Below are 26780 nucleotides of genomic sequence, written 5' to 3'. Positions count from 1 at the left end.
ACATCTCTAATGAACATTTCTTCACACTTATATGATATTTTGGATTTTAATTTTATTTAATAATTTCTGCCTTCAAAACTGTATGTTTGAATTGTTACGTATTTTTATTTTATATATGCTTTCAATCCAGTACATTAATTTGATAATTCTCATGGTGGTCAATTTCTTATTGAAGTAACGGAATTTTATATATAACTGGAATTTTATATATATAACCGTATAACAACCATAATGTTGATGTTTGGTCATGTCAGTTTCCAGTTTAATAAGATTGTATTTTTTTCATTTTCAGTTTTTTCTTGATGAAGACATGTGCGATGAAAAGTATTGAGAAGAAAATGTCCTTTTACTCAAGGTAGGTAATTTTGACCATTTCACACAGGTGTATAGGGATAGTTAACATACCGCGACAGACTGGCGCCACACTCTGACGTACAAAACAGGTGTTCATCACTCGCAGCTGCATGTGTTTATTCTAAACTTGTTTATTGCAATACACAGTTCTTGTAATGAGGATGTTAATTGATTGTTGAATAAGTACTTTTCATTAGGATATTCCTAATTAACAAATCAAAGTAGCAAAGCTCAGCTTTATTGATAGACAAACATGACCCACCCGGAAGAGACGTGTAACATTTTCACATCAACAATAGCTTACTTATTATATCACTATTATTCAATTAATTCACAATATATACCAATTTATATTAAAGTGAACTTGAACAATTAATAACATCTTTTATAAATGTTTTTTATTTAATTTCAGGGTCTGTATGTTTGGACTGGATTTCGATCTTTATGCTGATCAGAACTACCAGTTGTTGTCATCACTATGACTTGCTTATAATTGGACGAGATGGTACTCGGCGGGACTCGGCAACGAGATAGTCGAATTGTAAACCGTGCTCTCCAAGCTTCAGGGATTTTATGTTTTCAGTTTTTCAGTTTCAGAACTGTATATAAACTGTAATTATGTTAGAACAAGGACTATGGAAGACAAAGTGACGTTAAAACGCTTTACCACCGAATTTATTTTGTTGTTACTAACTTTTTATTTTATATAAATTTTGTTACTTGTTTTTAATTTTATAAAGAGTTCATATTAAAATGTTTTAATTTAAAGAACGTTTATTATTCTCTGTGTCCTTGGTTTCCGTTGACAGAAAGTTGTCTACTTGTATTCCTGTCACTTGCTAGGAAGTGCGGGTCTTTTGATGTTTTATAAGTGGAGGCGACTTGAGTATGGGTGTAGAGTAGATAGATAAGTGGTTTCACTTGTGTTCATCATTCATTAAGTATAGAGAATATTTGTTTCCTTGTTTTTCTCCACTAATCAGAAATTTTCTTCCTTTCTTTTTTATGATAAATGATGACATGTACTTGTCTTAGTCGACAAAAACTCCCCAAAAAACACTCTATTACCTTCGTTAGCAGAATCACTTAACCATCTGTGCAGCACTCTTCTTTTTTTTTAATTCCTGCAACGAATGGATTTCATACTTTATTTTCATTTTTGTAAAGCTTCACATTTCAAAAATGAATTTACATTTGGTTAACCTTCGACAATATCTGAAATATATATGTCAAGATATATTTTTAAGTTTTGTTTTTAGAAAACTAAATTCTGTCCTACATTGCTCAGAGTTTTTGATCTCTTCTATAAGCAAACAGACAGATTGATTGATTGCCGACTTGTTGTCTTCCAGTGGCAAGCATTACATGTACGTGACATGTAAAGATATGAAGAGTCCCAGTACCAGACCTTCACGCTAAGCCACAACATCATAAAATACAATTCCCCGTTCTAGATCGACACGTTAAGCCATAATACCACCAATATGACAATGGAATTTGGTATGGTTGCCAATGATACCACTATCCAACATAATCCAAATGAGATTGATGTTAGCAACCCAAGGTCGTCGTCCGACCTTCAACATAATCCTTGCCGGTTAAAGCGGACATACAGTAAAACCACTATGAACAATCGCATATGATGAAACATTTGAAATTGAATATATATGCAAAGATGTTCCGTGAATGTTGATAATCGCAACTATTATGTGTTGCACGCCATCTTAGGGACCTTCTTTGGAGAACAAAATCTTATTCGACTTATTCTCTTGACCCATTATAGGTCGGGAATTTGATTCAAGAGAACTTTAGGATGGAATATTGGTCCATTACAATTTTGCAACACTCTTTCGTTTATAGGACTTAGATTTACTAGAATGAACAAATAACCATGATTAAATTCTAAGACCAATTCCTATAATGTCTAATGGTAGGTTAACACGGTAATAATCAATACGTTACACCGTACAGTTTGAAGGAGGGCTTTCGTAGCCCCTTTCAAAAACTAGACACACTCCGCGGAAATTGTTTAAAGACGGTCTATGGATAAATGCCCTGCACGGTAACTAATTAATGGGAGAACGGCAAGTGAAAGAATAAGAATAACACCGAATGTTAGTTAATTCTGTTTGCCAAGAAAACTATGAATGGATTAAAACATTACCCCCACTACAATTCGCAAGTGACAGGTTGACTTTTGTGTGGGAGAAGTAAACCCAAACTACATGATGATATTTATAAGTTCATGAATATATTCATACATTATTTTATTTGTTTATTCTTTAAATGGGGTCTATTCTTGATTATTCAGTTTACTTCATTGAGTTAGACAGCCGCAGAAAATTAAATATTCGAATAGACCCAACCACCAAAAAAGTTTCATGGTTTGTTGTAACGATGTTATTGTATGATTTATATAATGTGCTTTATATCATACAGAATTATTGTTGATTGACATATAAGATACATTATAAAGTTATTATACAACATAGAATTATTGTTGATTGACATATAAGATACATTATAAAGTTATTATGTCATACAACATAGAATTATTGTTGATTGACATATAAGATACATTATAAAGTTATTATGTTTGTATATATAGTTAATGTTTGATGGACAACTTGATACTGTCCATCTGTTTATCAAATGTATAAACACCAACACCTGGGAAAACAAAGAGTAGACAGACAAGTCACTGACTAACAGTTATTTTATGTTTGATGCATTGGCGCATGTTTAGAAAGTAACATGCAGTATTTGTTTATCGTGCACTATTTCTTTGCATTATGGAAATTTATGTAAGACATGGTCTTTTATATATATCGATAGTGTGTAAGCTGACTTAAACATGTTTAAGGACAACCTCCACATGGCTTTAACAAACATACATACCGAAAACATTCCACAATGTTCCAAATTTAGTCCCAAATATAATCTTTTTTTCAACATTTACCATTTTAACATGACAAATATATATAATAAGCCTAAATATTGATAATAGATTCTTCCAGGCTATGTAATAAGCATGTTCATACTTTTGAAATGTTGCTGCTGAAACAATATTATACCAGGAAAGCATTGACATGCACGTTTGTTGAAGGCAGAGACAAACATTAGATAATTCTTTTTATTCTCAAGTCTCTGTTGAAAACAATGACTGACAAACTTAACACTATAGTAAATCTACATTTATATGGAATTTGCATGTATGTAACAAAAATTTGTCTTTTGATGTACAAAATACTTATTATCTTCACAAGATTACCGTAAATTCATTGCGTAATTCAGTATACTAGTATTTAAAAACCTACATTGAACAATCAGATTTTGTTCTCTTAATAAAAAAGGCCCACATTTTATTATATTTTTTTGGTATTTATAAATCTACCACAATATTCAGATTGATAACAGTGTGTTTAATTATTTCTAATTTTATAGTCAAGAAAGGATGTCGAATAGGTTTTTCTCTCCGGACAATTCGTGTTGTCTTTGTTAAAACTTTGATTCATTGGGATTTATTGATGCCAAAGTAACAACTGGACAATTCACAAATATTTACTAAAAGAACAAAAGCCCCCAAATGTCATAACATAATGGCTTTTATTACTAACATGTCTATAAAGTATTTTTTGTTTGAAGATTTATGGATGTCAATCAGATGGCCTAAGGTGGACTTCATCTCGCCATGTCATAAATTACAAAAATATGATAAAACATGTGCTGACCATATATCGAAAAATAATATGACACATTAATCAGTGCAGGTGTCAGCTTTATAGTCTCATTAACAAACCAAGCAGCTGGACTTGTGCTTATCTTAATTAAAAAGATAATGACGGCTATTGACGTTCTTTGTTCGGTCAGTGTAATAATGGACACTACCATACACGTGTTCAGCCTGGCACTGCAGATGTACACCCGTATGTCAAATAGTATTGCCAATACAGGTGATAGGACCTTATTAATATTGTATGCTGTTAAACGAAACTATAGGAGAAGCTGTCTTCATATAACCTCTATCAGCTGAATATTTTCGATTATTATATTTAATAATTAAAATTTTCGACCCGCGGATGGCAGATGCTGTATTCATTTGAAGTTTTCATCGTGATTACAATGAATAAAATTTGTTCTATGGATGTGTGCGTGCGTTTAGTATTAAAAAATACGTATTTTACGACTGACAAAATTAAAGGGGGAGGGGATGAACTCTATATCACATACTAAGCAAATACTGATGTTGAATTAGTTTTTTTGCTTGGTTATTGGCAAGGCAATAAAGAAATGGATAGAAGGAAACTATCTCCACCGAGACAAATCCATTTTATCTTAATCAGTACTGACATTGACTTTTTTTTCAAATTTGCTAACAGTTTTGAACACTGGTGTTCCTACATCCTATCGAAACTTAAATTTTTGTTTCCACGCTTTTCGGATCTTTATGTCGCCTTTTATACTAAATTCGTTGGATGTGTACTGATTGATATTTAAGTCAAGAAAAGTAGTTTATTTATCAGTTGAAGTTAGCTTTTAACTATCTAAATTGTTTCACATTTGTCATGCCGTATAGGATTGCTCACTGTCCAAGGTCGTACGATGACCTTTATATGTTTACATCCTCTTCCTTGGCCTCTGGTGGATATTTTATTGATTGGAAACCACACCACACATTCTCTTATTTTATACGTACACAATTCACGAGGAATAAAACATTTGCGAAATAAGGGACGACATCAAATGTTCAATGTAGGATAACAGAAACTTAATTCATAGTTTTTTCACTGACCCCCAACCCCCTTCTTAACATTATTTGGGAAACATTGATTAACCAATAAGGATATATATATATATAATCGATGTCAAACAAAACTTGCAGCAACTTTGACACCCACCCCAAACTATTTTATCCTTCATTGATTTTGTTATGTCGTCCCCAAAGAGAAAAAATATTATAGCTTGCGCCGCGTATTAACTGTACAAAATAATACTGGGGATAAAATCGCAAATTATTGACAAATCCTTCTAATAGATATAACTTGTTGGACTGTTATTAGACGAGCGTAGTTGATGCATTTCAAAGGTTAACAGGATATCTGCACCATTACTTAATGTCCTTTTCCGTTGACATCTGAACAATTAAACCCTAATAATACCAATGGCTCCAAGACTAAAACACCTGGAGGAAATGATAATGTAAGTCATGTAATGCAAGTCCATGTTAGTCAGCCATTATTTGACATTTACCGCAAACTTATTTTATATCAACACAGAAAACTTTTTAAGGTTAAAGATTTATTAAGTTTCCTGATATCACAAGGAAATTTGTACATGTACGATTTTATGAATGGGAACACAGATATAAGGATTTAGTACCCAGATGTTAGTCCTTAAGATGACTGATAAAATTCAAGTGTTGTTTCCTCAATTAGTATTAGTAATCTGGGGAAAAGATAGTCACACGGTGTCATAAGATGTCCTGTGTAACTATAAGTACTATTATCCTCCTTATGTAGACATGTTTAAAGTTCTCGATACAAAGTCTATAGTACTGATGCTAAAAGATGATCACATGTATGCTCAAGTTTGTAACCTAATAAAACATCAGTAGTGAAACATAGGTTAAACATCAGTGATAATTTAAAATTAAAATATAACAATTCATTATTCAGGAAACCAACAGAAAGACATAATTTTATAACACAAACTATATATTCTTATGTGAACTGGTTCATTATTTTTTAGTGCGTTACCATCTTCAATTTAAATATTGTCAGTTTCTTGTCTCAATACTGTATGCCATAACCATTTAATGTAAATGTGTTTGTGCTAATAAATATTGTCTAATGTCTATTGTCTATCTCTTATAGCTATTTATAATATATGGTATAAACATAAGATTTCAACAAAATCTGTCTTGAATTGCAAAATTGAAATTGAGGAAATTGCTTCATTTTGACAAAAAAAGGTTGAACTAAATATTACGAAGATGAGAATTCCAAACGGCCGTTATAGTTTTTGTCGTTTGAATTGTTTTACACTTGTAATTTCGGAGCTTTTTATAGCTGACTTTACTGGCAGTATGGATTTTGCTCATTGTTGAAGCCCGTACGTGACCTATAATTGTTATGATTTCTGCGTCATTTGGTTTCGTGTTGACAACTGTCTCATTGGCAATTATCCCACATCTTCTTATTTTCAAATATAGTAATCCATCCCATTTTGTATTAAAACAAATTCTTAACTTTCTCATAATCACTTGAAATGCTTGTCCCCTATAAGTGTACCTTCCATAGGTTGTCAGTATTCTGTTTAAGTTACCATATCATCGCAGTTGTCAGTATTGTGCTCCATCGGATCCTAAGTTGCGAGTGTTCTCTTTTAAGTGACCTTGTGATCAGTAGTTGTTAGTGTTTTGTGAAATGATCTTGTTATCGCAGTTGTCAGTGGTTTGTTAAGTGTTCTTGTGTTCGCAGTTGTCACTGTTCTTTTAAGTTACCTTGTCATCGCAGTTGTCAGTATTGTGCTCCATCGAATCCTTATAGTTGTGAGTGTTCTCTTTTGAGTGACCTTGTGATCTGTAGTTGTTAGTGTAGTGTTTTGTAAAATGACCTTGCTATCTGTATTTGTCGGTGATTTGTTAAGTGTCCTTGTGATCGCAGTTGTCAGTGTTCTTTTAAGTGACCTTGGTATCGTAGTTGTCAGTGTTATGTTTTTGAATTGTATCACCAGTGGCCATTGTTATGTTTTGCAGGAATAAAAGAAGATGTAGATTATATATATATACGTATAAGCAGGAGAACAAACCAACGACACAAACAATCAAACATGATATATTCAGAGGATTATACGGTCGTTCGCAAAAGAAAAATGTTTTCGAAATGCACCAAGCCTTAATTGAATTGTGGATTTTTAAGAAAAGAAGTCTATGTTGCATTTGTGCTTTATTTTATTATGGGTCTAAGTTATGTGAGTTATCTTCGGAAGGGATATTATGTAGTCCTCGACCTGTTTTGTAGGAGGAAATACTTTAGTCATGATCTGGTATTTGGACATGTTCAGTGTACTTTAGTTTAAACATATTTAATTATAGTGGATTGGGAAACAAGTTTTGCAACTTATATTAATCCCTTTCTACTTTGCGGGTGCGAGTGCTGCCTTGTAGCGGCATTGGCTTGTTCTTTTTCGAAATCTACAAGGGTGTCTTTAACGTGCAAGAGATATGGCTCTCTCTTAACACGGGTCAGCCATTTATCGTCCCCTTCCGACGGACTATCATCGTTTCCTCAAGACCATACTCGCAAATGGTGTCAAGGGAGCGCCGAAAATTCAGTCCCTAAAATTTTCATCCCAGACGGGAATCGAACCAGGAACCTTTGTGTTAGTAGTCCGATGCACCAACCCCTACACCACGGCGTCGGTGTACTTTATATGCTTATTGTGTGTGTTGGGTCCATATATTTGAGTTACTTACTTTTAGATTTTTGTGCTCCATTATATTAATGTAGTTGTGTTCGTTCTATATTGGGTTGGTTCCGCAGATTGATTGAGGGGCCAGAGTTGTGATTGTTCCTATTTATGGTGTATCTACAGATTAAAGCGAACAAATGTGTGTGCTACATCATTTTAACTTATAGCTAATACCGTTGTATTATCTGTTTCATCTGCAGATTTAAGGGAACATATTCTTGTGATAAATACTAATATACATATACCAATTTAGTTGCCATCTTTCTACAGTGGCGATAACTTCTAACCTATCATTAGATCTACCAGAATAACCTGTCATAAAACCGTTCTAAACTGTCCTAGATCAGTTCTACCTAGAACAGTTCTATACCCTAGAACTGTTCTAGGTAGAACTGTCAGAATCAGTTCTTGGTAGAATTGACAAAATCAGTTCTAGGTAGAACTGTTAGGATCAGTTCTAGGTATAGAACTGTCAGGATCAATTCTAGTCGTAGAACTTTCAGCAGAACTGTCAGCAGAACTGACTAAATCAGTTCAAACCGTAGAACTGTCAGCAGAACTGTCTAAAACTGTTCTAGCCGTAGAACAGTTATAAATGACGTCAATGCAGTAAGTGCATGTTGAAACAGAGCTGTGAAGAGAATTTTTTAATATATATTATATATTATATTCTTTTGACTTATTTATATGTAAGACAAATAGTTCTTAAAACTTTTCTATGGATAGAACTGACTAAATTAATTCTAGCCGTATAAAACTGACCAAATCAGTTCCAATCGTAGAACTGTTCTAGCCGTAGAACTGTTCTAGTCATGGAACTGACTAAAGATTGTGTCAGTTCTAGGTAGAACTGTCCAAATCAGTTGTAGGTAGAACAAACCAAATCAGATCAGATCTAGCCGCCGTCACGTAAAATTGGCACCATGTTTTTTGTCAAAATTTTCTTAAATATCGACCGCGTTTACTAAAAGATCATGTTTTTCAATTAGCGGAATCAAATATCATTCCAAAAATCAACTACTGTCCTACCTTTTATTGTGTTTGCACTGTATACTCCTGACCTTCACATAATCCAAGATTATTTTGTATGGTGGAATCCGACATGGTTAATACCGGAAGTATTGACGTGGAGTTCCATGTGCTCTCCATTTTCTTGCGTCTCTCGGAGCTTTTCGTCATCTTTACGTAAAAAGCGCGTGAAATTGTATCATCAATGACAATGATATTACCGGAGAGTAACGAATGTTGTGGAATAAGGGACCCTCATAGAAATCAAGATGGCGGTTATACAATGTAAATAATCTTGAAAAATGTGAAGGTCAGGATTATACTTAAAACTATACAGTGCAAACACAATAACAGGTAGGACAGTAGTAGATATTTGGACAGGATTTTACTTGCGCTAAATAAAAACATCATCTTGAGTAAACGCGGCTGATATTTAATTTTTTTTTGACAAAAAACATGGTGCCAATTTTACGTAACGGCGACTATATAGGTTATAACTGTTTTAACTGGAATTGTCTAAAAGGCGTCAGGATGACAGTTCTACATACTGTCCTAGAACAGTTCTCCTGACAGATTCTGGCAGATTTGATGAGACGTTAGTAGTGATATCCACGGTATATCGAGGTGGGTCCTCATATTTGAGGGAACACATAATTTTAATTCAATTTTTCATTCTATAACTTGTGTTTGGTCCTGATATTTGAGGGAACACATCATATGAATTAAGTTTTCATCGTTCTATTTTGTGTCGGATCTGTTTATTGTTGTCATTGTTTAGGTTGTGCACGGTATCTTTGGTTTTGTTTGTATATGTTGTTGTTTATATACGCTGTTGTTTGTATATGCTGTTGTTTATATACGCTGTTGTTTGTATACGCTGTTGTTGATATACGCTGTTGTTTGTATACGCTGTTGTTTATATACGCTGTTGTTTGTATATGTTGTTGTTTGTATACGCTGTTTGTATATGCTGTTGTTTGTATATGTTGTTGTTTGTATATGCTGTTGTTTGTATATGTTGTTGTTTATATACGCTGTTGTTTGTATATGTTGTTGTTTGTATACGCCGTTGTTTGTATATGATGTTGTTTGTATATGTTGTTGTTTGTACATGCTGTTGTTTGTATATGTTGTTGTTTATATACGCTGTTGTTTGTATATGCTGTTGTTAATATAGGCTGCTGTTTGTATATGTTGTTGTTTATATACGCTGTTGTTTGTATATGTTGTTATATGTTGTTGTTTGTATATGCTGTTGTGTATATACACTGTTGTTTGTATATGCTGTTGTTTATATACGCTGTTTGTATATGCTGTTGTTTATATAGGCTGTTGTTTGTATATGTTGTTGTTTGTATAGGCTGTTGTTTTTATATGCTGTTGTTTGAATATGCTGTTGTTTGTATATGTTGTTGTTTGTATATGCTGTTGTTTGTATATGCTGTTGTTTGTATATGTTGTTGTTTGTATATGCTGTTGTTTGTATATGTTGTTGTTCTCTGATCGAACTATAATGCTTATCAAACTTACCTTTCGTAAAGTACATCGTTTAATGCTATTATGTTTTCAAAGAATCTCGAAGACAAGATAAAACATAAGTATATCGTGCACATCAATAAGTTGACAGGAATGAAAACACAAAACAATACTTACAAAATCATAACAATGCACATCTCAAGTAATATGAATTAATGATTTTTTTAATGATGCTTTTCAGCAGTTTCAAAAAATCTTATATTGGATACCGAAATCTAGTGAATTCTCATAAAAAACGGTAGAATCCATTAATGATCGTGTTTCACAGGAACTGTGGTCACGTGTTCTACAATTACTCGCCATTAATTCCATCAATATTTCGAATTTACAAACAATTTTGCAGGAAATTGGACACAGAACAAAGAACAAAAAAGGAAGATGTCGAATTACTGGAAAACTAGATTAAAAGAAATGAAACTACTAACATCTAATGAGTAGAAGTGGTAACAATATATTGGCATTATATACTGTATAAGGCTTATTGGCTTGATAATGATTGCTGTAATGAACGATCGATTTTCCCACACGCAGGAAACACCTGCAGAATTGCTTAGAATTATGTCCTGGGAATTCTACAACAAATAACGATTTTACGTACGTTTTTTTCAGTTTACCATAATTTTATAGTGGTTCAACATTTTTCAATCGACAAACTTTCCGGTTGTTTCAAGATAAATAGAATGCTGTATTTCGTGACAGCTGTTTCGTGGGAATCCCTGCAAATGTAAATTGCTTCTTCAATAGCAATCGTTAATACCATTAACAAGAGTAAAAATCAGTGGGAAAATATAAAAAAATATAAACATTATTCAATTTTTCCCACAATATTCAGAACGGACAGACCCCTTATCCGTGAATCTATTTTCATTCGTCGGTTACCACAAATGGGAAGAGAAGTATAGGGTGTAAGCCGCACATTTGTTAACGTGTTGTTCATATTGAATCACTTGTAATCATTTGTATGTAATTAATGTTGATTGTTCTGCTCCTTGTGGGCGCTTTGATTAGCAATAAAATATATTTGAATTTGAATTTGTTGTTGATTTCTTCTCGACACCAAACACGGTTAAGGTAAAAACCGGACAAAAGACATATGGATGTTAATACGATATGCTATACCCTTTTCAATCAATATGGCACATTTGAAATGAACACTCATATTTTTATTTCAAGTCCATATTTAAACCATTATACAATATATTTCAGATTAGCAAAGCTTGCAGTAAGGGTGTGATTATTTAACCTTGGACATAAACATGCTTTGTTTTTCATTCAGGAAAGCCATCTGCGCAATAGGGGGAAATTAGAACAAACAGGAAAATGAAAAGTTTTATCACAACAAATACAGTTGCCGGTTTGTCACCCGTTTTACTAGTATCAACATCTATTTCCGTAGAAGCTGATGGAAGTTGATAAAGTCATGTGGATTTTTATGAATATATGTGATTTTTTCAAAATTAACCATCACGCCAGAAGAAAACCACGTACAACAATAAATACACATAAACAAACTAAACATACTGTACAGTCTGATAAAAAGTAAAATTACAAAGACACTGCACCCCGAGGAAAATTCAAAACGGAAAGTCCTTAATCGAATGGCAAAATCAAAAGATAAAACACACCAAACGAATGGATAACTTGGTATAGGCATTTTCTTATGTAAAAATGGTGGATAGAAACTGGTTTTATAGCTAGCTAAACCTCTCACTTTTATGACAGTCGCATCGAATTCCATTAGATTGACAATGATGCGTTAACAAAACAAACGTACATACATGTATTAAGTAAAAATTGTCAAAATAGGGATACAACTATACCAATGTTAAACCACAAGTATTCTCGTCAATAATTTCATCTAGCAAACTGAAAAAATGTTTTGATTTTCGTACGTTTCCTGAAAAAAATCTGTTCTGTATCTTTTTCTATGTGAGACCAATTAAAACTTAATAAATTTAATAGTTATGTAGTGTATTTTGGACGAAGTTAACAAAGCGACCAACTGTATTGTGATAAGGAGCGACCAATGGAAGTTATCAGAATACAACTAGTATGCCGAAAGGACAACTAACAGAAGTTACTAAGATGAAAACTATGGTTTGTTAAACGGCGACAAATAAAAGTACCATTATCCAACTAGTATGCTGAAAGAACAACTAACAGAAGTTACTAAGATGAAAACTATGGTGTGTTAAAAAGCGACCAATAGAAATCACAAGAATACAACTAGTATGCTTAAAAAAATATTAATAGCGGTTACAAAGCACACACTAGTGTTTCAAAAAGACCACTAATATCAGTCACCAAACCAACACTAGCATACCAAATGCACATCATAATAGCAGTTATGTTACCCAACACTAGTGTGTCAAAAGGACATCCAATATAAGATAACAAACTAACACTATATAGTGTGTCAAAAGGGCAATAAATATTAGAAAACTAACTAACACTATAGTGTGTCAAAAGGGCAATCAATATTAGAAAACTAACTATAACACTATAGTGTGCCAAAATGACAACCAATATTATATACCAAACCAACACTAGTATATGTCAAAAGGATAACCAATAGTTAAGTAACCAAACCAACACTATAGTGTTTCATAAGCACAACCAATATAAGATACCACACCAAAACTAGTATACTAATAGGGCAATCAAAAGAAGTCACCACATGCACCAACACTATAGTGTGTAAAAAATTCAATAGAAGATACCAACCCAACGATTGTATGTAAAAGAAGTTACCATTTCAACACTGTTATTATCAACTCATATGGAGTTATCAGGACAACACTAGTATATATGACAAAAGGACAACTAATAAAAGTTACCAAGCCTTCACTAGTTTGACAATATACCATCTCTCTGCGTTTGACGATTTGTGAATTCTTTTTGCATTATACCTACAAAAAAATCTAAACTCCAAACCCCAAACAAAACTAAAAATAAATACACATAAACTAAAAACAAATACACATAAACTAAAAATAAATACACATAAACTAAAAATAAATACACATAAACTAAAAATAAATACACATAAACTAAAAAACTAACAAACAAAACTACAAAAAGACGAACAAAAAATAAAAAAAATCACATAAATTTTACACGTATACAATACATAAAAAAGTAAATAATTAGATAAAAGAGTTCCTTTTTGGTTTAGGTTGTTGTATCTATATATTATGATATTACTTGATGGTACGCAATATTATAAAGAATATATATGCGATTGTTTCCCTGCTAATAAACCAAGAGAAAACTCGTGCAGTTTAAGATATATAATCATATTTGAATGGGAAATTGGGAATTTTGTTCAATGACGAATTGATAGAATGATATTACACTAAGTGGAATAGAATACTGTTCATGTACAGACACAACTCCCAGGACAGTGATGAGGTTTTGGACTGCTGATACCATTGTTTCAAGATTCCATTACAAATAAGGACTATCATCAAAAACATGAAAAACATTTTTAAATACAACAAATTGCATCCAAGTTTTCAATACATTCGATCGATTTCTAGTTATACACTTTCCAACTCGCATTCTCTAAGATGGATGCTAAGATCAATCACAGCAGTCGTGGAACGTGATTAAAGCCATTCTGGTGGAGAGAAGCATTACAAGGAGCATTTAATTAGAATTTCTGTGACAACATCAGTGTCGGAATCTCTCATACCACCATGCTACTATTGATTTTTCATGATTGATGAAAATGAAATTGTTCTCAGAAGCCGTTATGAATGTCCTTATGTGGCAATACGTTAATTTGAATCTCTCTGAAGCCGAGTGGAAACATCCTACTGGTATTACTCTCTCAGTTGTAATCACTAATGTTCTATGCCAATGTTCTACACATTTATTCTTCTAATATTGACAATAAAGATTTCCACGATTTGGGTTCTATCTAATTGAGATATAGTTTGTAGGATTGGATTTCCCCTATTGGTGTGAATGGTGTTATCCCAATTGTTCAATTCAAACAAATACTTTAAGTTTATTTAAATTTTTTATCATGGTTTCGACAGATGTTGTCAATTGTCGCTGTTTTTAATATAAAAATAAGATGATGTGGTATAGGATTACCAATGAAACAATTCTCGCCAAGAGTCCAAATGATATAGAATATAAAAAAGAAGATGTGGTATGATTGCCAATGAGACAACTCTCTACAAGAGACCAAAATGACACAGAAATGAACAGCTATAAAAGTCATCGTACGGCCTTCAACAATGAGAAAGTCCATAATGCATCCAGTTAACTTTAGATTCTACATTTGAAGTTTTGTGATGTATTTATATATGTTATTCGATCTACATCGAAAGGATCATTTTATTTTAAAAAAAAAGCTTTCCAATAAATTATGCACAAAAATACAGCAAATGACCGATGTGGTAGAATTATGATGAAAGATATATGCTTTTCGATTACTTGTATTACAAGTATATAATAGAATGTGTTCACTAAGACATGATAAATATAAGAGACGGTTATATTATCGACAAAATATTGGTTCATTAATATTAATCTTTTCCATTATCAATATGGTTATGGAGTAAATTACTAAATCTAACATAATGAAAAGATTGGCACAACGGTGTATCCAACTCTTCAGGGGAATGTTTTTCAAATGCTTCGGCGCGCAAAATTTAATTTTTATATATACTTTTGTACATATTTGTTTCAAGTATTTTGTGCTGCAAAATATCCATATTACTTTGGTATTTACTTCCTAGTAAGAAGTAGATAAATGTACAATCTTTTTCTTTGTACTATTCAACTTGTATTGTTTTTCCTTCAGGGAATAATTATAATCTCGGCCATCGTAGAAAACAGCCATTCTTCCCAATTATAACGCGATATCATCCGTAAAGCGTATTATCTTTTTGATTGATATATTCATAACTGTAATTATCTTTTATTCTTTGGTTATCATTCGCACATGATTATTTTTTTGAATATTGATGACTTGATGATGCGAACGTCACCTGTAAGGTGTTCCTTTGATCTGTAGAAAACAATTACCAGATCTGATCACGATAAATCTATAATGAAACAATTGTATAAATATTATTGTTTGTCAAACATCACCTGTATAATGGGATGTTGTCATATATTGATTGTCATTCTAGGAATGAATGGGGCATTATCGAAACAATCGATCTAATATTTACTGCCCGATAGTTACGGGTATGCACACTAATGCTGGTTGTAGCGTGACTTTTGGTTCTAAAGTTTCTCTAACGATCACTTTCCAATGTCGTGAATGTATGACACACTTTTAACAAACAGCTCTCTGATACAATAATAAAAAGCAGGTATTTTATCAAAGTGAGCTTCATTTATAAGAATTTCAAATTGTTCGAAAAAGAAATTTCAAGATCTCAAGAACCTAGAAGTGTTTTCAAGATATAGGGGAATGAGATTCACCGCAAATGGGTGCTTCAATTTTTAATAATCGCTTGACGTTCGTCGTCTGTCATCCCTCGTAACTTTCAGGTCGATTGGTAGATTTTTTTTTTATTGCTGTTTGCATAAATTTAGTGACAAATATTTCAAAAACTGGTTCAGAGATAGAGAATTGGACATTTGGAGTGTCTCTGAAAAGAGAGATTGTTGGGATTGCCAAGTAAGAACCACTCAAGAATGCTTCCAATGTTTCTCCAACGCAAATAGAGCATGCGATTTAGTTTACACATGTAACATCCCATTCAACGAACATGCATGGCTATATAGATATGGCATCAACAGACGCAACCACAGTATGGGCGCCGGGCGGGAGAGTCCATGTTACCACATTTTAATACGTCAGTCTAGTTTTAGCAACTTTATTTTGGATGAAACTGACAATCAAAACAGTTGCTACCAAAATGAAACTAAGTAGATGCGATATGATTGACAATGATATAACGACCAACAAGAGTCAAAATGACTGCATAGATGCAAGCAACTTAACAGCCAACGTACGCACATCAGCAAAAAAACCCACCATTGTTTGCTATCATAGTAAGGCCCTGGCATGACAAATGTGAAACAAAACTTTCGAAAAAACAATAACCAAAAAAAGAAATTTGACACTGACAACAACAAACAAAAACCACTAAAAAACATACAGGCTCCTAAAGCATGCTGATATCATACATTACACAGTCTAATATTAGTGACTGTACATCATAGCATGAACGTAATGTTGAGAGTAAAGAGTTCAGAGTATAAATGTCAAATAGCAACGCCTTGATCACGTGAGAGACAGGATCTTGTGTAATGCCCATTTTCAATTTAGTAAGTCTATGTATAGAAGTTATAAACTATAAACATCAATGATTACAACTATAACAACAATAAAAAGTCCATCAAATGCAAAAAATGAACATATATCCTTACTGACACTAGTGTATGTTAACCGCAATATGTCTTTTGACTTTTGTAACTGTTAATGTTGTTCTCTCTTTCAGGTTTAACTTTTATTTCCTTTTTTACATATGTAAAACAGATAAAATTGTTTGAAATTATTTACAGCTTTATTCTTTTGTCTCTTGTGGATGGTTGTCTCATTTACAATCATACCACATATTTTTCTTTCGCACTCGACTCCAATCTTGACTATGATTGCCAATTTTCTTATCCACTGTCGTTGGTTCTCCCACCAATAAACATGACACCCACGACCAAAACCACAAGACAGTCAAACTCATAGATTGAAAATAAACGGACAACGGCATGGCTAAAAATGAAAAAGACAAACAGACAAATAATAGTACAGAAGACACAACATAGAAAACTAAAGACTAAGCAACACGAACCCAGCAAAAACTTGAGGTGATCTCAGGTGCTCTGGAAGGGTAAGTAGATCCTGCTCCACATGTTTCACCCTCTTGTCGTTTATGTTATTACAAATCCGGTAGTCTAATTCGGTAGCTCACATTCGTGAAAAGGGAAGGGTATTGTAGTTACGACATAAGGAAAATATCCGATATCATCTGTGAAACGGTTATTCCATAACGGTCAACCAACTCGTGATGGCGTCCGTAAAATTTACGAAGGAATGATTTCAACTTCACCATTTGGAACTCTTGGTTTAAAAGCTTCCTTGTGGGCAGCAATCCTCTATCAACCAAATCATGATAGAAGGAAATACAAGCCCGGGAATATCGTACCAATTGGGAGATGTATGATAAGATAAGATAAGATAAGAATTTTATTAATCTAATCAAGAACCCATAAAGGGCATCATAGAAAACTAATACCATACTATTAGGTTATGGACAGGATCAGAGCCTAACACAACATGTGTCTTATATAACTATATATACTCCGTATGCAGGCGCTGTTGGAATGTTTCTACATAGAAATGGAAAGTTCACAATTGGGAAGCTGGTATCATCTCTTTTGTCGTAAAGTTTTGTTGTCAATATCTAGATGTAAGTCAAGATATGAGGTAGACTTAACTGTATCTGTAGTATCCTTTATCTATAGTTCAATTGGATAGATTCGTTCAACATATAGTCACCAAATTTTGTATTATTTAGTGAGAGAACATCATCTTTATAGCGAACGTAAAGTTAAAAAGATATTGCTAACTTCTTATCTTTCCTCCTAAGAAGTACCTGGATGAAGTCAGCCTCATAATGATAAAGAAACAAGTCGGTAAGAAGAGGGGCACAATTGATTCCCATTGGAATTCCGACAGTCTGTTGAAAAACACGCCCTCCAAACGTAATAAATATGTTGTCAATCTTGATAATGTCAGTTTCAGAAATTTGTTTGTTTGAATCAGAGTGATTCTTTACAAAGTAGAGTTGTTCCTTCCCCAATACAAGATGTTTGTAACTATGTTCGCCATTATTTTTAATGAAACAAAGAAATACCGACACTTTCAATTTGTCTTCTAGTTTGGAATGGGGAATACTTGTGGAAAGTGTAGTAAAGTCAAATGTTTTTACCACAAACATGCCACCATACATCGTGTTGCTGTGTTACAATCACAGATAAACTCGCTGAGCTATACTAGTTGCTATTATTCGACGTGGCAAAGTGCAGAGGCGTTGCAACGATGCAGGATTTCAAAACAAGCAGAGGAGAGAATGAACATTTCTATCGCCTTATTAATCTCATTGGTATATGCTAAATCTCAGACGATTTTTTTTTCGTGTTTTTTGGGGGGAGGGGGGTAGCTCTGTATAACTCAATGGTATTTGATGGGGTACCGTGTCGTAAGTATGTAAAAATATATCTATATAAACAGTCTGCCAATTCTAAGAAGCGCTTTGGAAGTTCTTCTTTTGAATTCCTGTTACCTTTGCACTTTTGTAAAAACACCTTCCTATTACTAACTGTAAATTCTTACCGAAGGTTGTGTCAAATGTGATATAGCAGATTTAATCAATATAATTAGAAGATAATCACTAAAAGTTGATGTAATCCAAACGACTCGTATAATTAACATGAGGTCTACGTCTCAGATACTTTGTAACTTAACCACAATAGGGGCTAATTTCTACAGAATGGAAAGCCATTTAAGAAAATTGGTGTGAAGTGTTTAAATTTCATTCATTTGAGTTGACGCATAATTCCACATCTAATTAGGAGATAATATTACTTTAAGAATTATTTGTGAATAATTGGTTATAACTGCAGGTGTAAGGTGTTATTTCTATATTTCATGCTTGATTGAACTGTCAAATTCATCAAGTCCATTCTTGGTTTAACAAGGTTCAAGTCGAGTTTCTTCAAATGATGGCAATGAATATGATAAAACTCTTGAGAACATTTCAAGTGTTTACTTAAAGGTGATTGGACATTAATTACACAGGTATACAGGTGTTTCGGATTTAAATCGATTATTTTAAATATTTAAATTGTTTTACCAATTGCAGAATATATTTCTAAAGAAATTTGTATTATTGTTCTCCCACATGTTAAACTTAAATGTGCGAAATGCAAATATTGAGTTAAATTTATAAGGAAATCTTAGTGGGAAAAGTGAACATATGTTATATTTCGTTATGTACAAAAGTCGTAAGAACTTGCGATTTTAATGAAATTATGTTTGTCAAATCGAATATGTTTGAACAATGCAGGAAAAAAATCCACGTACACGATTTCTCAGTATGCATTTTAATAGTTCAATACTTGTCCAGCATTGCTGATAGATTTTATATTTTGCCTCTTCAAAAAAACTCAGAATCAGGAATAGTAGCTTGATAATTGAAAGGGACAACCATAGAAAAGTAGATTTAGCATCCGATGATGCTCTATATGTAAAACTGAAGTGGAAGATGAATTGTTCGTGAACTTAATTAACAGAATTTCGTTAGATATTGCACCCTCCCTTTATTATCCATCAGTCTTTTTTCGTTTACAAATTGTGACTGGACGGAGAGTTGTCTCATTGGCACTCCTACCATATCTTTTTATATCTTTCTATAGTATAATGTGTAAAACTGTAGAAGTTCATTAGTTTAATTCATTATACAATTAGCCAACTATTGTAAAAATAATAAGTACACAAATGAATATTTGCTTTATTTATACTCGTACTGATAAAGTCTGCTAAAGTCCGCTTCCATATTGAGCACAAAAGTAATGATTGTGACAGTAATGTGAAATATTTCTTTTTTGGGGTCCTCTTCGCGGTCCGCGTTTAAAAAATCATTGAACATTCAGGATTTAAACAACTAAACCGTAAAGTGCTGAATTACAGGATCAAAACACTATGTCTTCATGATCGGAAAATTAAAAAAACGTGTTTGTACGTCCTTTAGATAAATTTTCTGACAACATACACAAAAAGTATACTATTAACTCTTTATGATAATGTTTATATCATCATTTAAAACTGCAGTCTACTAGCTTATTGTATGTAGTATTGTATGAACAGTCATCCGTAGAAATGGGAAAAACAAGTTTTTGTTAATTTTTTGTGTTGATTTTATATGAATAATGTCTGAGTTTGTTGTTTAATGACTGAATTTTCTTTCAATGGCTTTGACTTTAGCGTTTACTGCAGACAAACCAAAATAAAATTGAAAATTAATGAAATTTTAAATAAAAATCCAAATACGACATCGATTACATTTATCATGTTTGCCATCCTTGTAACCATTGTCAATACAAATTTCGTTTGCAGCTCGTATTATTTACATATTGACGAGAACTGCCCGCTGGAGAAAACGCTAAAATTTTGTAATCAGTCTAAATGGACTTGGTAAATAAATTGATGTCTTCCTGGCTTCAGCAACACAAAGTTAGTCATTAAGTATTTACGAAATTGATTGTTGGTTTTCTATCTTTGACAATTTCTGCACCTGTGCAGAACCAAATCAATTATATATACATGTGTTAATTAGTGGATTGCAGGTGCCACAGGTATATGTCAATACACAAGTTACATAAATGTTTGATCAGGGATATCGATTCTATTGTCTGTATCAATTTCTGCCATATGATAGACAAATAGGACTTCTGGTGACCAAATGTTCTTGTTTGTCTGCTTATTCCCTCTTGGTGAAGTCATGACAATACTTCATTAATTTTGACGTTAGCTCGGATAGAATACAGATGTCGCTTCGAATCTTTTGTTTTTATAATCTAGCAGACCATCTGTGGGGATTGTATTTAAGCCTTACAAAGTATTCTGCAATGATGAGAATTAAATATTGAAAGCTTTCCCTGGAACAAGAAAACAAAGCATTTGTTCGCTTTTAACTCAGGAATGATGCCACCTTAACTGAGTTATAGCAACATCAGCGATTAGTTCTAGTGACTGCAACCCTTTTTGTTGGTGTTTGATTCTATTAGTAAGCGAGACAGTAATAAACTAAAATACACCAAAATAGCAATATGGTGACACTGTATAGAAATAGAACGACATTACAAGATAAGTGGACATATTTCAAATGAAGGCCTTAAGTAGTCATTTGTAAACTTGTGCTTAAATTCTGTAGTAGTCATTCTTCTAAATAAATGTAAATCTTCCCCATTGTTTTTTCTTCCTTGTGAATAGAACTTCGTGACAGGATGGTAATGTTAATTCGCCATAAGGGTATTATAAATATGCATAAATTTGCCGGAAGATCTGAACGTAAGCAAACACGATTTTATTTTTTAATCTAACTTTCTTCCTGTGCACCTGTGTTAGTTGTGAGAGAAACGCAATCTAAAAATTTATTTTAATGAACAAATATGGATGCATTCTCAATCATTCCCGATTGCGCGTGTCAGACGCACGTGCAAGACATTTGCGGCATATGAACTCCGGCCAAAGAACACCTGCGATTGTATTTTGAGACAATAGAGGAAATTAAGAAAAATCATTGACATATGCACCATTATCGAGATCATCTAACTTTTTTTCTACGCTCTTTGTATTTGGATCATTAAATCGCATGACAAGAATGGCCGACGCTGAATTCTCCTCTTTCAAGAATCAGTAATTAGACAATCAATTTTGCAAATATATATCAAATTAAAATGCATGTTTGTATTTGTGAAAAAGGATATTTGGATAAAACTTCTGACGTATTGCATGCACTTTCTCTCGACATTTCAAATTATTTACATCCATTTAACTATACGATTATATTCCTTTGTACATACTCAAACGGCAACAACAAATATGGGAAAAAACATATGATGATCGCGATATTATTACCAATATTTCTGAGCTATAACTTCCCCTAACTAATATATTTTGCAGGTAACTGACAGACATAGAACTGAAATCTTAATTTTAAAAATGTTACGGATCCCTCCCCGTGTGCTTTCTTTGTGTACAATTCACTGCGATTCTATATAAGTACTAGAGAACAGGACAATTTTTTTTTGCTCCAGACCCCTTTCCCTTGTTACGTGTTATTGTATTCTTTTAATAATCTTTATGGATGTTACTTTTACTGTTTAGTCGTTTTTTTGGTGGTATCCAGATGATGGAAGTTTTGAACGACCTTGACTGGCTATACAGCCCTCGCAAGGTCGGTAGGTGGTATCCATTTGACGTGGCTGTGTACTTATATACGTCTCGTTATTGTGTTATTGTTCTAAGATAATTTTTGTATTTTTGCTAAAATGCTAAATGTCTATATGCCTTTCGCGTTTCTTTCTTACACATAAGGTGGCTCTGTACTTATGCATCCCGTCATTGTGTTATTGTTCTATTATAATTTCTGTATTCTTATCTTTAATTTTTAGCAAAAATTCTTTGTCTATATGCCGTTTTGTGTTTCTTTCTTACATATGACGTGGCTCTGTACTTATGCATCCCATTATTGTTTTATTTTGTAACGGTTAATGTTTGTTAATATATTTGTTTTTGTTTAGAGGGGTTAAGATAATAACACAATGTTGAGTGCTGTACCCATATTATTCATATTTTACCTAGTAGTTGTGTTTGTTTTGTTCACACATCGTTGTCAATGTAATGGCATTTGTTGCGACTATCATACAAGTAAGAGGTTTAACTAGCTATAAAACCAGGTTTAATCACCATTTTATTCATACAAAAATGCCTGTACAAGTCAGGAATATGGAAGTTGTTATTTATTCGTTTGATGTGTTTGTGCTTTTGATTTTGCCATTTGATCAGAGACTTTCCTTTTTAAATTTTCCTCGCAGTTCAGTATTTTTGTGATTTTACTTATTAGTATATATATACAATAAACAATATTTGTTGAAAGTTAGCCCCCAATTGCTAGTTAACACAGTGGTCACTGAATACTGTGTATTTTTGTATTTGTGTTTGAGGACTTTCATACCAATAGTTACTGTTTTGTTATCCATTAAATATATCATTAGTATACAAGGTAATCTGCTGGTCGTGATTAATAAAGGGGAGGCTTCAGATAAAAAAAAAGAAAGAAAAAGCGATAGACCCCACCACATTTTCGCGCGCTTGTACTTATATAAAAATAAGGAGATGTGGTTTTATTGCCAATGACACAATTATCCACTAAAGTTCAAATGGCCCGAGAACACAGTTATTTCGTAGTGCATTTCTTTTAGACAATAAATTCAAATTAAAAAAAAATAGCACCTGCTCTTTCTCAAAAAGATTTTTACAGCGTAGTGTACTACCAGTGAGACAAATAATATCAAAATTATAGAAACTTCTACCAGCTCTAACTCAAAATATTGACAATTCTGTGTTAAGGGGTGTAAAACTCAGTTTGACAGCCTCAGACGTGATAAAATTAAACCTTCTTGAGCTGGACCAAATCACTGCTTAACATAAAGATTCAGCACCCAATTTTTTTTAACATGTAATAACATCCCCCTACTTAATATTTCATGCATTTAATATCAAGAAATAAATTGGGAAAGTGTATCAAATAAAACATGCAAGTTATACACTGTTTACACTAGGGACTATATTCGTAAGACAACGAAAACTAAAGGACGATAACTGTGTCCTTGGACCAAATAAAGTGTTTCATCCACTTATTCTTTATTAACTATGTATTTATGTGTTCATTGTGTGTTAATTTGTGTTACTACGTTTTTTGAGTTAAGCCATTCCAATTGATATTTTATAGTGTGTCTTTCTATGGTGTGATGTTATACTATTGTTTCAGAAAAGTGAGAAGGTTTGGTGTACCCATTAAAATCCCGCTGCAATTGTTTGTACCTGTCCTTAGTCAGGAGTCAGATGTTTAGTAGTTGTCGTCTGTTTATGTGGTTCATAAGTGTTTCTCGTTTTTTTAAAAAGATTAGACCGTTGTTTTTCCCGTTTGAATGGTTTTTATAATAGTAAATTTTTGGGCCCTTTATAGCTTGCTGTTCGGTGTGAGCCTAGGCTCTGTGTTGAAGACCGTATCTTGACCTATAATGTTGTTTTTTTTTTTAAATTGTGACTTGTTGTCTCTTTGGCACTCATACCACATCTTCCTATACAAATGCTATATCTATATACAGAATGTGGCGGGGTTGATCATGTTTATGAGCGCTCAATCCCTTTTTAACATTAGACGGTGCTGTAACAACACAACATAAGAACAAAATATCAAAATCAGTTGAAAAAGGCTCAACTCATCAGATCGATACAAGGCAGAAAAAAACATCAAACAATAAACACATATCGTATCTGACAAGGTATTTATGCATCCCTCATCTCATAACTACACAAGAACACCAAGTACAGATTTGAGAGTACTCGCAGTTACAGACAGCTTGATCAAATCCAATAACAACCAAGTCTGGAACATCGTCAGTATAGCTGTCTTATATCATGATCTTTTGTTTTTCGTTATTTAGAGCATTTGGTGGTAATGTCAGATCTTGTTTCTATTTGAAGTATTCCCACCAATTTAGTCTCGGGGACAATTTAGAGCTTGACATTGTTTTAAAAATGTCTATATTGTTGTAGACACTATAGTCGTTTTTTTTTTGTCGTCGGATTGCTTTCTCGCTGATGAAAACCCCACGTAACTCTTTAGGCATGCATGAAAATATTTATGTATTATATGTTTGAACATATAAGACGAGAAAACTATAAGAAGAAAGAACTATATGTTTTAAAGAATCAGGCCGATTGGAAAGGGAAACAATCATTTTGTCACCAGACTTTCCAAATGTCTGATCGATGAATATAAAACAGATATAGTTTATCTGCACTGATTGAGATACTCTACTTTTAATTATCAAGCGTATTGAGGCAATAAACTTTTGTTCTAAGTCACCCGTATCCGTGTCTCCTATTTCCCATGGAGATCAGTCCTAGTTTTAATTTTTCTGTATCATCCTGAAAATGCATGAAAGTTGCCCAAAGACGTTTTAACAGCAAACAACAATCAATCCATCAATCAATCCGAGGAAAATAAGTCATAGTTTACAGTTTCCCGTATTTTTTTAGGGAAATAAATATTAGATATATCATGACTTGTCCCGTGTATGCATGAGAGACACCAATCTTGAAGCTTTCCTGTAGGATTAAGTCGTGTATGTTAGATTGAGATACTGGATGCCAACACTCTTATATACAAAACTCAGTGCCTTGTGTTATTTTACTCTTTTTGTTGGTTTTAATCCAGTAATGAGTTGATCCATTTCGTAGTTGGAAACATGGTGCAATTTGAATTACCTCCCTTGAACTATGCAAATAAAATCGTAACTGACATCCCATCGATGATTATGTTCGTCTTATAGGTACGAAACTTAATATATACAAGTACACACCCGTGATATCGCGGGTCATCTGATAAAGTCATGTCGATTATAAGATACACAGTTTTCTCTGCTTTCAAATCTTTCTGTTTGAACCCGTCGACCTGGAACTTATCAATTATTAGAAATATTAATTATTTGGAAAACAAAAGGTCCAGGCTATCCAGGAATGGGGTATTTTTTAATCAACAACATTGTTCTATATTAGTTATCTTAGAAAGTCTTGCTGATTGCTGAATAAAGCTACAATAGGGAACAATTTGACGATGATTGAATTTAGTAGTGTCAGCCCTTTGATTATGACCCGTGTATATAGCAAAATCCTAAATACACCGTTTGGTGGTGCGCCTGTCAAATGCGGAACGTACAGATAAGGTAATAGCTAACAGGTGAATATACTATTGGTATCGGTATCGGATTAGACCCGGAACTTGTTAATTATTGGCAATATTAATTATGTGGAAAACAAAAGGGTCTGGAGTGGTGTAATTTTTAATCTACACCATTGTCCTATATTAGTTATATATAGAGTTGAATTCTTTGATTTGTCGTTTTTACCCGATGACGGCTGACAAATTGGACCTCGTAATTTTAGTATTATAGATATAAAAATAAATGTTGTACACATTATTTAACAATAAATCTAATATAATTACTAAGTATATGCTGACATTGAATTTTGTCAAAGTGTAACAGGAATGTGTATTGTGACCATTTTAAATATACAGAGAGACAAAGAGTTCGTGCCTGAATTTAAAGTCTACGGAAGAAGAAAACAAAATATACTCGGTAATATCTTTGTAAGACATTTACCTACCAAGGTAATTACTGCGCACACTACTTTGATATTGAGGAAGATAAAGTTTTGTTGTCTTATAAAGACCGTCGACTCCAAATGCGTTTACCGTGAACTTTACCGTGTACTTTCAATGTATGTTCTTCTTACCATTTGAATTATATTCTTTTATTCATGAATGTATATATGCAAAGCCTCTGTCATATGCAGATAAAATAATGAATATCTATTGAAAAGTTTGTCTACTATTAGTTTGACAGAAAAAGAAATAAACAAAAAAGAAAAAAGAAAAGAAGAGCATGTTAAAATATTCCCTTGACGCATTTGAACAATCAAAGAAGGATAACTCTAATCAGATAACCAATTATATTTTACATCAATTTCCTTTCAAAATAGCATTCCTGTGACAAAATTTGTAAAAACGATTTAAAAAAAAACAGTC

At 33.0% G+C, this 26780-nt stretch overlaps 2 long non-coding RNA genes across 2 annotated transcripts; one reads left to right on the top strand and one right to left on the bottom strand.

The window, feature by feature from the left end:
* Window positions 1-768: 768 nt before the first annotated feature.
* On the bottom strand, window positions 769-8996 carry LOC143057956 (uncharacterized). The gene is made up of 2 exons (XR_012972882.1): window positions 8857-8996; window positions 769-1478 (listed from the first exon to the last, which is right to left on the bottom strand). It is a non-coding gene; the product is annotated as an uncharacterized LOC143057956 (long non-coding RNA).
* Window positions 8345-11403, top strand: LOC143057947 (uncharacterized). Its single transcript, XR_012972880.1, has 2 exons — window positions 8345-9189; window positions 10715-11403. It is a non-coding gene; the product is annotated as an uncharacterized LOC143057947 (long non-coding RNA).
* Window positions 11404-26780: the final 15377 nt, after the last annotated feature.

This window comes from Mytilus galloprovincialis, chromosome 1 (assembly GCF_965363235.1).
Source record: "Mytilus galloprovincialis chromosome 1, xbMytGall1.hap1.1, whole genome shotgun sequence".
Classification (NCBI taxonomy): Eukaryota; Metazoa; Mollusca; class Bivalvia; order Mytilida; family Mytilidae; genus Mytilus; species Mytilus galloprovincialis.
Note: the sequence above shows the minus strand (reverse complement) of the source record. Positions and strands in the feature narration are given on the sequence as shown.